At 37.5% G+C, this 14,546-nt stretch overlaps 1 long non-coding RNA gene across 1 annotated transcript in view; it reads left to right on the top strand.

Annotated features, from left to right (window-relative positions):
- LOC125253807 overlaps nucleotides 1–14,546 on the top strand; it is a 24,139-nt gene extending 9,593 nt beyond the window's left edge. The window contains exon 5 of the long non-coding RNA XR_007181548.1: nucleotides 14,412–14,546. This is a non-coding gene — a long non-coding RNA (uncharacterized LOC125253807). The remainder of the gene's footprint in view (nucleotides 1–14,411) is intronic.

Here is a 14,546-nt window from a genome sequence, read left to right as displayed (position 1 = left end):
CAAGCGCTGGACATAAACAGCATAAGAGAATGACACAGAAGAGAAGAAAGTGTTGAATAAAGTCTTTTATTTTGTTTCGTTTTTACACACAAAAAGTATTCTCGTCGCTTACGTCTACTTTCTCGTCTACTTTTCTGGAACTTGAATGTGGTAATTATTAGGGATGTCCAGATCCGATCACATGATCGGAAATCGGGCCCGATCACGTGATTTCAGACTCGATCGGAATCGGACGTTACCTCCCGATCAGGACTCGGATATATATGTATTAGGGGTGCAACGGTTCTCAGTAAAAAATCAAACCGTACGGTTCTCCACTTACGGTTCGGTACGCACTTGCACCGCGGTCCATCTCGAATGACGACGCATCTATTGGTTAATATGGTTTGTTTAAAATAGCAACGTGGAAAACAGACAGACAGAGTTCAAATAATGTATGTTTCAGTCGATGGATGCGCAAAACGTTACAACAACAATAATCAGAAAGCGTGGACAAAACAGTCATTCTTTGTAAACTGTTAACCGCGAGTGCCGTATGCTCTAATGTCCAGTCATTTACGCCGTCATCACCCGGGTGTTGATACAGGTGAGACCTGAACAGCACACGTTGCTGTCTGTGTTTAAACTAACTCATTTAAGCCTTGCTGATTTAAACCTTCAAGAACAAGACGCGAAAGAGAACTCGCACGCGCTGTGAGAAGATTTGTGTGTGCTCATCCGAAGCGCGCACACGCTTATTTCAGTCAGCGCGCAAATACTGAGTTCTCTTTCAAGTCTTGCACTTCAGCGGACAAATTCATACAAAAATTATGTCAACATGCCCGTCTTAGCGAGTATCCTAGCAAACATAGTCGGTTATGTCTTAAGTGAACGTATATTAGTCGAGAAAGACAGCGCATGTGGAACAGTATAGGTATGTACTGGATTGTGCATGACTTAACGGGAGAAAAACTATTCCTGCTGCCTGTTTTTAATGTTAAATCAAACAACAAATAACAAATAAATCACTCACTGCTCTTGACTGAATAGTTTTTGTAACTTCAATAATGATTAATCTTTATTTATTTTATACAGTAAAGATAATATGCAGTGTTATTTTATATTTGATTACTTTATCCATTTTCTGTACTTGAAAACTACTGTTAGATACCTGAAAAACCTGAAAAGCACTGTTCCTGGATCCTGGATCTGTTTTTTCGCTCTTCTTTATTCTTTTTCATGTATTATAGAAGTATCGGATCGGGACTCGGTATCGGTAGATACTCAAAATCAAATGACTCGGACTCGGACTCGAGGGCAAAAAAACTTGATCGGGACATCCCTAGTAATTATGTTGCTTTCTATGGGGGATAAAAAAAACTTGGATTTTATCAAAAATATCTTAATTTGTGTTTCGAAGATGAATGAAGGTTTTACGGGTTTGAAACGACATTAGGGTGAGAACTTACTGACAGAATTTTCATTTTGGGTGAACTAACCCTTTAATAGCCTTCCAGCACTGATCTTCAGTTCACTGATCACAGCGTTTTTAGTTGTTAATCATACTGGGGGAGAAAGCAAAGAGTGGAGGCCGTCTAATGAGGTATGTTGAGGAATTTTCCCTCTTGGGACTCTTCTGAGTCACAGCTTCCAATAATATACATGGACATGCCGGAAAAATAAATTCAGAATTATGAATTTGATCTTTGCTAATTAAACCATAGGGAAATCACCTGGGGTTGAAAAGTTGTTTTTTGTAAGTTTTTTACCCCATGGATAGAGACTAATTGGTGAAGATTTTAATAAGGAGTGAGTGGATAGGTGAATGTTCACATCTGAAACTAGGCCAGGTGTAACATTTTTTCCTTTTAATGCCATTCATTAATAAACTGAAAGAAAAAATAACTCAGAAATGAAAATGTATTTACTCATCCTCATGAGGAAGACTTTAAAGGTGTTTTTATGCTTTTTATTTGTATAGCATACATCATTTTTATTTATTTATTTATTTTTATTTTATTTATTTTTTGGGGGGGTGGGGTGTGTGGGGTTCTTTCTTCCAAAAATATTTTTTTCCATAGAAGAAATTAAGTCATACAGATTTTTTAACGACATGAAGTAAATTAATTTTCCTGTTTGTGTGAACTATTCTTTTTACATTGCTATTCCTTTCTGAAGCAACTTATTTTCAAATACCACCTAATAACCTGGACACAGTGTACTTGTTCTATAAAGAAAGTTAGTCTATTTTTGTAAGGGTGAAAGTCATTTGAGAACTGTACATTTTTTTTTTTTAGAACAGCATCTCTTATCATCCAAGATAAGTTACATGACCTTTGAAAGTTAAGACAGGAGGTTCACACTCTCTGAAGGTCAATTGCATGTTTAATAAAATGCCTATTCTTTGCTAGTCTTGTTCGTGTTGTCTTGTGACATAATGTATGTTACTCATTGCTGCTTGTTCTGGCCAAGAACTGCCTATTATTTAATATTGCATAATAAACTGTGATATTCTTTTCAGCATTCTTTGATGAATAGAAAAGTTCAAAAGAACAGCATTTATTTGACAGAGAAATCTTTTGTAACATTATAATGGCTTTACTGTCAAATAAATTAAATGCTTCCTTGCTGAATAAAAAAAAAAAATTCTTTCAAAATTTTTTTTTGAAAGGTAGTGTAGATGTATTGTAGCAAAATAATAAAGTAAAATTTTTCATCACCATGACACATGGGTAAATAACAAATCCAGACACTTTTTCAACAAATTATGAAATAAAGAAAAGTGAATTTACCATAATAAGGAGAGGTAAGAACACATTTTCTGACGTCTTCTCATTTGTCATTATCAAGCACAGGAATTGCAAGACCTTACCACATGCACTAATTAAAATAATTTATACTGCAACACACAAAACGTTGCCCTATGCAATTTTCTATGCAAACATCAATACAACTCTGTTGCTCTCTTAATTGCATAATTACTCAGACTGATGGTGTGAGTGATTTTGTCCTTTAGCTTGCTGTCACATGCTCTGAACCGTAGGTGTGCCACTGCAAGCCACAGGAATACAGTGAATTACACTGATACCCTGCCTTAATGACCAAGGTAATTATACAGCCATTAGCTCCATCTCTGTTGAACTTACTAAAACATGGACAACTATACTAACTAGAAGACAGACATTTATATGAACACATGTGCAACAAAATATGCTTATGAATGGAGATATTCTCTGAATGGACATACATGGGCTATGTTGCTATTTCTTTCTGTGTCCAGGGATGCCAGAAAACACAACTGCATAAAGGATCTGTGAGATGAATAGAAAGATCTTGTTTACCGGTTTATGGCTTCAGAATAGCCCTGAAGCATCCAGCCAAAGCGTCGTAAAAACCCTCCTTTATACTCTTGGACAATTATTTTGCACTGCTGCATATGTACTATAGATATGAAGAACAAAGATGGTCTCTGATGGAGGCATGCCAGCATTGCTTCCACCAGGGACTGCAGATCCATTTGACCAGAACTTGATGCATTAATTTCCACATCATTACATCCCATAAAAAGTGAGCATCACATTCTAGAGATAAATATGGAAGTAAAACTGTCACTGTTACTTATGATATGATTTCTTTGAAATATGTCAGTTGCAAAGCACAGCAGACAACAGCCGTTATATACAAAATATACAGTTGAAACAAGAATATACAGTTGCAAGAAAAAGTATGTGAACCACTTGCAGAATCTGTGAAAATGTGAATAATTTTAACAAAATAAGGGAGATAATACAAAATGCATGTTATTTTTTATTTAGTACTGTCCTGAGTAAGATATTTTACATAAAAGATGTTTACATATAATCCACAAGACAAAAAAAATAGCTGAATTTATTAAAATAACCCTATTCATAAGTTTACAAACCCTTGATTCTCAATACTGTGTGTGGTTACCTGATGATCTACGACTGTTTTTTTTGTTTTGTGATGGTTGTTCATGAGTCTCTTGTTTGTCCTGAGCAGTTAAACTGAGCTCTGTTCTTCAGAAAAATCCTCCAGGTCCTGCAGATTCTTCAGTTTTCCAGCATTTTTTGCATATTTGAACCCTTTACAGCAGTGACCGAATGATTTTGAGATTCATCTTTTCACACCGAGGACAACTGAGGGACTCAAACACAACTTTTAAAAAAGGTTCAAACATTCACTGATGCTCCAGAAAAAAACATGATGCATTAATAGATGGGGTGTGAAAACATTTGGAATTTGAAGATCAAGGAATATTGTATTTAATTTGTCTTCCAGGAAACATGCAAGTATCTTCTGTTGCTTCCGAAGGGCAGTACTAAATGAAAAAAATTATATTCAAGCGAAATAAGAAAAATTTTGACCTCTTCATACTGTTCAAATGTTTTCACCTCTCGGCTCTTAATGCATCATGTTTCCTTCTGAAGCATCAGTGAATGTTTGAACCTTTTTTAATAGTTGTGTTTGAGTCCCTCAGTTGTCCTCCATGTGAAAAGATGGATCTCAAAATCATTCAGTCACTGCTGGAAAGGGTTCAAATATGCAAAGATAGTGGAAAACTGAAGAATTTTTGGGACCTGGAGATTTTTTTTGAAGAACAGAGCTCAGTTTAACTGCTCAGGACAAACAAGGGACTCACACAACAAAAAAACAGTCGTAGATCATCAGGTAACCACACACAGTATGACGAATCAGTGGTTCACAAACTTTTGAACTGGGTCATTTTAATAAATTCAGCAATTTTTTTGTCTTATGGATTACATGTAAACATCTTTTATGTAAAATATCTCACCCAGGACAGTACTAAATAAAAAATAACATGCATTTTGTATGATCCCTCTTATTTTGTTAAAGTTTTGCACATTTTCACAGATTCTGCAAGTGGTTCACATACTTATTCTTGCAACTGTACTTATTACTTATACAATATTACAAGGGCCAGATCGCTGTTCTTGGATGAATGATGGATTTAATAATGACTCATTCATAAAGGCAGTGCTTTTTTTTGTTCCTGAAAGAATCAGTGTTTTTGAACAAATCGTTGAGTGAATAATTCAGTGACCCATTCATAAAGATAGTCTTAAAAATGGCTGATATGCTGTACATTCTCAAGTTATACAGTGTGGTTCTAGAGGTTATGTCCTTGAACAAGGAAATGTAATATAGCCGACATTCCGTTTGACCTGATAGGATTTCTCTTCTCATCTAACATTTTTCTGCCATTTTACAGACAGCAATACACTGAGTGCTTACTCCAAAGTCACATTTTAATGTACTCAGCGGCAGATTAATATGACAGAAGGAAAGAACTGCTGACACACGGGGATGTTTGGTATCGGCAGCAGCAGAAGGTACGGTGTCGTTGCTTCAGAGCACAAGGAGTGACTTTGCAGAGAAACCTGACACCTGACTGGCCTCTTAACCCACTGTAGCAGCACTACCAGTGTCATCATGGCACCGAACAAGCAGAAAGTAAAGATAAGAGACAGGATACATAGCCCGAGTGAGACAAAAATAGATACAAAGAAGAGGCGTAAAGAATAACTGGACACAAGTCTGTTGTGAGAAGGCTGCGGAAAGAAAAAATTGCATAGTACTAATAATACAATTCAACAGCATAAATCATCAGAGACATTTAGAAGCTTGTTCAGTAGATATATGTCACATTAATCATTTTCCTTGAGTAGGAGTCAAAAATCTTGTTTTCTTGTCATTTTATCGATCACGATAGCAATTCTTATTTGTAAGATCGATCTTATACTTTTTGCCCATATTTTTAGTGGCATCGGGAGAGTGTATTTAGGTTCTGTTGTTAATTTTTAAAAGTAATAATGTATCAAGTTAAAAGGTTCACTGTATCTGTTTCCTGCACCATTTTTAGCACCCCCCATGCTGAATCTTCAGCGCCACAGCAAAATGCCTTGCCTGATGTGTGAATGTGAGTTTGCTGTCTATATTGAATAAGAAGTACCACGTGTCGTGCATGTAATGGTTATAAACGTCTTTGGTCCCACTTTATATTAAGTGGCCTTAACTACTATGTACTTACATCAAAAAATAAGCACAATGTACTTATTGGGTTCATATTGAATTGCAAAACACTTTTGCTGATATTGAGGTGGATACGGGTAAGGTTAGGGAAAACTTTTTGGTGGTATGGGTAGGTTTAAGGGTAGGGGTAAGGGTTAAGGGATGGGTCAACAGTGTAATTATGAATTTAATTACAGAAATTAATTACAGATGTAATTACATGCAGGTGTTTTTAAAATATAAGTACAATGTAAAAACATGTATGTACACAATAAGTGCATTGTATCAAATGATTAATTAAAATGTAAGTACATAGTAGTTAAGGCCACTTAATATAAAGTGGGTCCACGTCTTTTGTCCTGTCCTCAGAAATGTCCTGTTTAATGTGTTCATGTTTATTCTTAAGGATATCGTATCAGAAGTCTGCTTTGCTGAGCAAAGCTAGTGATGACGTATCTCTCTGTGCTGAGATGAGATGGATGCTTGCATGACCAGACAGTGTAAATCTGCCTTGAGGTTCTTGTAGAACTAAACAGCTTAAGTCCAGCGAAGCACACTCATTATGACAAACAAAGGCCCACACATCAAGGAATCAATCTAGTCTGCTATTCATATGGCTGTAGTAGTTCTTATACTACTGATCTACACTGCCACCCACAAAGGCAAAGAGGTTAATACTTCTCTCACTTGTAATGCTGTCATTTCAGACTGTTTGATTTGGAAAAGGGATAAAATACATGAAACTGAGCTGAATTCATTCCCAAGAGCCGAAGGACAGATTGAATAGAAAAGATTGATTGCTCTTGTGCTGTGTGAGATTAAAATTCATCCCTGACTTAGCAGTGTTCCATTTTTCAAAAGTTCCAATAAAAATTCCTGAAGCTCACACGTGAATTAACATGTTACTGTTTCCGATTTTGTGCAGAGCTACAGGGATATTCTACAACACAGGGAATAGTTAACATTTAGCTACTTAAAAGGATAGTTTGCCAAAATTGAATGATATGAAGGCATTTTCATTTTTGGGTGAACTATCCCTTTAACAGAAGTTCGGGGCTATACACATTCATAAATCTTGCATACAGTGCAGATTTTGGGCATTATATAACTTGCATAACATGTGTTTTTATTTGTTTCTTTACTGTTGGAAAACAGAACTAGCATATCACATTAGGGAGGACCACTATCGTGTCCTGCCTCAGGGCTTCCAACTGTTAAAAAGTTGGGCATCCATCTTGCAAATCCCCACAGAGGATTGTGGAAATCTGGATTTATATTTTTCAGCAGCAAAGGTTCTCCTCTTCCCTCTGGTCCTCCCTGGGGCCCATCATACTGTTACAGAAGTTCTCCACCAGTGCTGTTTTTTCATAGCTTTTTGGAGAGTCTCCAATTCCCTTATTAAAGGAAATGCTAATTAGCATTCCTTGACGACACACTTTAAATTTGTTTCATGAACTCTTTAGGAGTCTCCTCCAGAAATTCTGAGCTGAAATTGGGGGGAAGAGTTAAAGGATCAGTTCACTTCAGAATTCAGATCTCCTGATAATTTATTCACCCCCATGTCATCCAAGATGTTTATGTCTTTCTTTCTTCAGTTGAAAAGAAATTTTTGAAGTTTTTGAGGAAAACATTCCAGGATTTTTCTCCATATAGTGGACAACAGTTACCAATGGGGTTGAAGGTCCAAATGTCAGTTTCAGTGCAGCTTCAAAGGGCTCTACACGATCCCAGAAGAGGATTAAGGGTCTTATTTAGCGAAACAATCAGCCATTTTCTAAAAAAAAAAAAAACATATTTATGTACTTTTTAACCACAAATGCTCATCTTGCACTGCTCTGCGATGCGCCACACATTACGTAATCACATTGGAAAGGTCATGCGTGACGTAGGCGGAAGTACCGCGGTAAGGTGAAAAACTCCATCTCATTTTCTCCTCCAACTTCAAAATCATCCGACAATGTTGTTTTACCTTTTTTTTTTAAAGGCCGTTTGACTTAGTCTTTGCACGTTTGCTTTGTAGACACTGGATCTGTACTTTCACCTATGTCACGCGTGACCTTTCCAATGTGATTACATAATGCGTGGCGCATTGCAGAGCTAATGCAAGATGAGCATTTGTGGTTAAAAAGTATATAATTTATGTTTTTTTCTAAAAAAAAAAATGGTTGATCGTTTTGCTAGATAAGACCCTTATTCCTCGTCTGGGATCATGTAGAGCCATTTGAAGCTGCATTGAAACTGCAGTTTGGACCTTCAACCCCTTGAACCCCACTAGATGGAGAAAAATCCTGGAATGTTTTCCTCAAAAACCTTCATTTCTTTTCGACTAAAGAAATAAAGACAAAAACATCTTGGATGACATGGGGGTGAGTAAATTATCAGGAAATCTGAATTCTGAAGTGAACTAATCCTTTTAAAATACAAAAAAAAAAGCTAATAGTGAACTACCGCATTCAACAGAGCACTATTTGTTCATGTGTAGTTATTTATTAATAACGGAACAGTATTCTAAAGTGCTACCCATTTTAGTATGTACTAGGCAATGTCTTTCACATTCATGTCCTCACCTCCCCTCTTCCCATTTATTTCTCCCATCTCACTTCACACACATTTATTGTGCATTCGTTTCTATGCATATAAGATGTGTTGAGTTTGTGTTGCTATTTGCATAGCTTAGAAGCTGTGCGCAAACAGGCTAGGAGCATGTAAACGCCATATGGAGGTACTTGCGGTAAACACTACACACTAGAAATGCTCTACAGTGATGGGATTACTCTAAAGAGCAGAAAAATAGACACGGGGAGAAAAAAAAAAGAAGAAAAAGATTAAGTGTGGATTTACTACACACTCTATGGCTCATTTACTTGCATTACTCGCAGCCATGCAAATGCTAAAATCATGTCACATAAAAAGCCACAATGCCATGGGTTTGTCTCAGCCTCTGTGTTGGACATTCATGGATTTAATTGTGAGTTTTACTCCAATGCGAACGCATCAGTCGCGCTCCCACACAGCTGTAAGTAGACTCTTTGGAGTATCGCAGCCCCTATAATTGAACACATGCAAGATATGTGGATTTTCTGATGATATCAGATCAGTCTCGGGCGCAAAGGTTACATCCTGTTTCAAATTTCCTATTGATTTCTTAATGAGCAGATAAAGAAGAGCGTATTAATAGATCTTATTCTGGGTTTACAAGGGAATGTTTTGCGGATGTGTGCCACATAGTAGAGTGTAGAGCACATATTTTTGTTCTTTATAAAACTTTGAGACTCCAGAAAGGGTTAAGAAATGAATTACTGTTCCAAATTGTGAGAGCATTTTAACATGCGAGACCGCTGAGGCGCAAGGATGTCAAATCAAATGCTTCATTGTGTCTACAATACAGAAGCCTTCTGGAAAACAAGCTAATTTCTTCTCTTAACATACTGCTCTGAGCATGGAAATTGATGGGCTTAAGTGTCTTCCCCTAGAAATATAAATTATCCATGTGTCAGGGGTTGCTAAGCTTCCTAGGCCTGCTCACATCTGCCTAACAGTGATAAAACTGTGGGGTTATAACATGGACAGGACACATGGACAGATCAAATAACTAAAATGAACCCTTTTCATTTCTTGTTCTTACTTACTTAAGGACAGAGTTTTTTATTCGGTGAGCTCTTGTATAATGACACAATATTAGCCCTGTGGGTGGGATGAATGGGCAGATGTCCTTCCATTTGTGCTGTGCTGATGGAGTCAAACTCAGAGCAAATCTATTTTATACAGTTTTAACTTACTGTCAGTTATTAATTGTATCAGTCAGTCTTTCTGACTATCTCTCTGTCTGTCTGTCTGTCTATCTATTGTCTGTCTGTCTGCATAAATTATAACATTACTTATTACTTGTTTCTTTGATCTCAGCCAGTTTCTAATAGACTTGTAATGACAATCATAAGGACCTTTTATTGTCTTTTGTAACTAATGTATCATAACTCATTTTTAAATACTTAAGAATGTATTTACATCTAAAAAGCTAAGAAAAAAGTTTTATTGAGACTGTCCTCAAGCACCTTATTACGACCTATATTTACATTTTAAAGTCATGCGCCCTCTAGCTGGCTTAAAAATAATGACAGTGTCGTGTTACGTCTGTTGTCATGAAATGACGTAAGACTGTCATTAGCAATCAAAATGTGTGTTCATTTAAATGCAATGTGTGGACTTTTTACACCATTTCTATTTCGCAAAACTCTTTTTTTTTATTATTAACGACTACACCCACCCCTTCCCTAAACCTAACCTTAGTGATTTATTGTGCTTATACTCTTTATGAGCACATGTGTTCCCTGGGATCGAACCCTCGATCGCATGATCACATGATTGCATATTGTTATTGCAATGCTCTGCCAATTGAGCTATGCGAAACCTGAAATATGACACAGATAAAAGGGAACAATGCATTAAAATGAAAGTATCCTGTTGTCGATAGGGGCGCCACTTTAGTAAACGCTCCTATGGGTCGTATTTCAGGGAAGTGACAAATGACCTATATGGTCGTATTGGTTGGAGAACATGTCGATTTTATTACATTTTAATGTAATTATAGATTGTTACATAGGCTGACCCTAATTAGCCATGCAATTTCAAAGTCATTTCTGTACATATGCATCTGCTAGTTTGTATCTGTGGCAGATATTTTATACTAGGCTTGCTGCGATAGTCGGTGTTAACGGTGTTACTGGTGTTCAGCTGTAACACCGTTTACATCACTTGCCCACCCCACCATCGCTTTAATTTTTTAATAGTAGTAAAATCATTTAGTTCAGTTAGAGAACAGACACTACAATTAAAAACTGAACGCGCCTGCACAATTCAGCTTGAGCCGAACAGGAGTCGCAGCACAGATCAGCAGGAGTCAGATTTCACCTCACTTCACTTGACTGACAAGACGATGGCGGAAGATTTGGTTTCAAGTTGAAATGTAAAAGCGCCTATTTAAGCGAGTTTATCATTGTACTGTTTTGTAATAATGAACTCACCATTCAAGCAATTGACGCACCCGAATTGGCGCTAATTTGAAAGCAAAAGTAAAATCCACACGGCCGCACGGGCATTCAGTTCTTGTCCACTGGCGCAGAGCAGAGCGTCTTAAGTTCATTCCTATGGAAATTGAGCTTCCACAGGAATTAATTGAAAACCTTTCCTCGGTGCCACGCCAGTGGACATGCACTGTAAGCGATTTAAAAACGATGTGGAAAAAGAGGGAAAAACTCCAACTCCCTGAACGGCCGCCCGCCCTGGTGATACCGGTATTACCGGTGTTGTCACACGTCGATTAAGCGGTGGGAAAATTTCCTCACCGTCACATCCCTATTTTATACCCACTATATACCTACTGTTTATTGCTTTTATGCTTAGGTCTGGTATATGTGCTAGCAAACATGTTAAACTGTGATGACTTCTATAAGATATGGTCGGGTGGTATAGAGTGCAAAGATAGGGGGAGGGACAACAGCTGCCAGACCTCTGGTGTTAATTAACTTCAAGAACTGCTGATCAGCCCAGGTCTCTCTTGAGCTGCACTCTCTCTGCAGGAGCAGGATGTGCCACTGAAACACTGCTGTGCTGGAAAGGACAGTCTTTCCATTCAATTCATCACATCCACAACCTCCTGGTGTGTTCAGACTGTGTTTGTGCACCTTTGTATGTTGGAGTGTGTTTGTGACAGCCATTGTGCTGCCTTATCTAAAGCTGCTAGACTCCTCTGACACTCATTTAGCAGTGTTCAGAGTCTGAGTAGACGGTGGAAGATACATGACAGCTGGACTCCCCGATTGATCCGAGACCTGCTGATTAGCCATCAAACCTTTTAGTAAATGAGACTGTAAAGTACTCTGATTTACTTTGAGTTCAGGATTGTAGCTTTTCTGCTTGTCAAGTGTTTACCAACTATATATGTCAGGGCAGTGTTACGAGGAAAATGTCATTTTTGCAACTTCACTACCTAAACATTGACTTTGAGACATTTCCACCCATTTCTATTTTGATATTTTGATTTGGATATTATAGTGGTTTGAATTACGCAAAACTATTTTATAGTCCATTTCTACCTCAGTGTTATTTCTCACAACTGCAACTTTCACACTCACAGTGTGAATTTCTTTCTTTATCTAAACTTACAATTAGATTTTTTTGAGGTGGTAACGAGCTTCCATACAAAACATCTTTACGTTTGTTATATTGTCTTTATATTTTAAATATTTTAGTTATAATTACTTCCTACTATCATATAAATATATAGTTCACCTTTTGTTTCCCTCAGAAAACAGAAGTAAATAATTAAATAATTAGTAAATTTACATTTTTTAATTAAAAATGTTTAATTAACATTTTAAAGGTGCCATCGAACGTTTTTTTACAAGATGTAATATAAGTCTAAGGTGTCCCCTGAATGTGTCTGTGAAGTTTCAGCTCAAAATACCCCATAGATTTTTTTTAATTCATTGTTTTAACTGCCTATTTTGGGGCATAATTAGAAATGCGCCGATTCATGCTGCGGCCCTTTTAAATTCTCGTGCTCTCCGCCCCCGGAGCTCGCGCTTGCCTTAAACAGTGCATAAACAAAGTTTACACAGCTAATATAACCCTCAAAATGGATCTTTACAAAGTGTTCGTCATGCATACTGCATGCATGCGTCGGATTATGTGAGTATTGTATTTATTTGGATGTTTACATTTGATTCTGAATGAGTTGAAGGTTTTGCTCCGTGGCTAAAGCTAACATTACACACTGTTGGAGAGATTTATAAAGAATGAAGCTGTGTTTATGCGTTATACAGACTGCACGTGTTTAAAAATGAAAATAGCGACGGCTCTTGTCTTCGTGAATACAGTAAGAAACTATGGTAACTTAAACCACATTTAACAGTACATTAGCAACATGCTAATGAAACATTTAGAAAGACAATTTACAAATATCACTAAAAATATCATGATATCATGGATCATGTCAGTTATTATTGCTCCATCTGCCATTTTTTGCTGTTGTCCTTGCTTGCTTACCTAGTCTGATGATTCAGCTGTGCACAGATCCAGACGTTAATACTGGCTGCCCTTGTCTAATGCCTTGAACATGGGCTGGCATATGCAAATATTGGGGGCGTACATATTAATGATCCCGACTGTTACGTAACAGTCGGTGTTATGTTGAGATTCGCCTGTTCTTCGGAGGTCTTTTAATGAGATGAGATTTATATAAAAAGGAGGAAACAATGGTGTTTGAGACTCACTGTATGTCATTTCCATGTACTGAACTCTTGTTATTCAACTATGCCAATATAAATTCAATTTTTAATTCTATGGCATCTTTAAAGTTCCCAGGGAAAGTAATGGAATTCTCAAGTGTGAATTGAATGCAGCATCAGAGTGACAAAATATAACAAAAAAGCCCAAATTGTTGAATTTGATAGGTAGAGCAAGTTGATATTTTGATTTGATTTGATTTGTCTTTTTTTCCTCATCTTCTAACAGAAAAAATGACCCTGGCATGAAAGTACAGCTTGTCTCGTCCAAAGCTGGACCTATGTTTTTAGTGTGTTTCTTTGTAGTACAAATTTTCTTCATCTAGTCAGACGCGTGTGCTATGTGCTGGTTTCATCACTACAGTGTATTTCTAAATCAGGCAGCCCACATCAACATATAGAAAAATCCATCATGGGAAGCGCATCCTCAGCCTCTCCGGCTCTCCCTGGTCTTCATCTCAGATTGCATTAATTCATTCTGGGTTCCAAATCATCTGCGGCTTTCACCTAACATGTTTTATTCCGCCCCTAGACCCAGATAGAGACTCTCCGGTAATAACAGGCCTAAGATATTTTACACCAGCAGTAAGATTGCTGAAATCAAATGATGTGTGATCTCCCCCTGAATCCATCAAGCCCATTCTCACACCCACAGTAAAACTTGAAATCTTCAGGGAGCTTGCAAACCTAGCAAACGCTGAAACTACACACAACCTTGTCGTACATTCATTTCAATTATTTATTGCGGTAGGTTGACAACCCATGCACCCGCTCACCCAGACACTAACCGAATCCCTACCATGCCCGAGTCCCGCTCAAGGCATTTTGTGGCCAAAACAGTAGCATGACATCTCTGCCAATGCCCCAGTTTCCTCACGTCACATATAGCTGGTTTCAATTTAGTCTTGAGCCCATTTCAGATGTAAGAACTCAAGGCAAGAAAGATGTGTTTTCATTCATTTCATTCTGTTATGCCGATAATTAAAGTAATGGCCAATAATGTTTGATGAAGCATTTCATTTGCTCTAATAAAGTCTTCCCTGCATTTTCTTTTCCACCAAGTAAGCACAAAAGCCCATAATGACTGTAATTGCGCAGGCAGAGCTGAAGCTTGGAGCAGCTGAGGATACTCACAAGTAATAGTGTGCCCTTTCTCCCGCGGCCAAAGTGGACACTTCAGTAATCCCGAGACTCAATAATCCTCGCAGACCGGGGGGTCGAGAGTGTGGAAAC

Source organism: Megalobrama amblycephala, linkage group LG19, assembly GCF_018812025.1.
Source record: "Megalobrama amblycephala isolate DHTTF-2021 linkage group LG19, ASM1881202v1, whole genome shotgun sequence".
Lineage (NCBI taxonomy): Eukaryota > Metazoa > Chordata > Actinopteri > Cypriniformes > Xenocyprididae > Megalobrama > Megalobrama amblycephala.
This window is presented reverse-complemented; position numbering and strand designations above follow the sequence as displayed.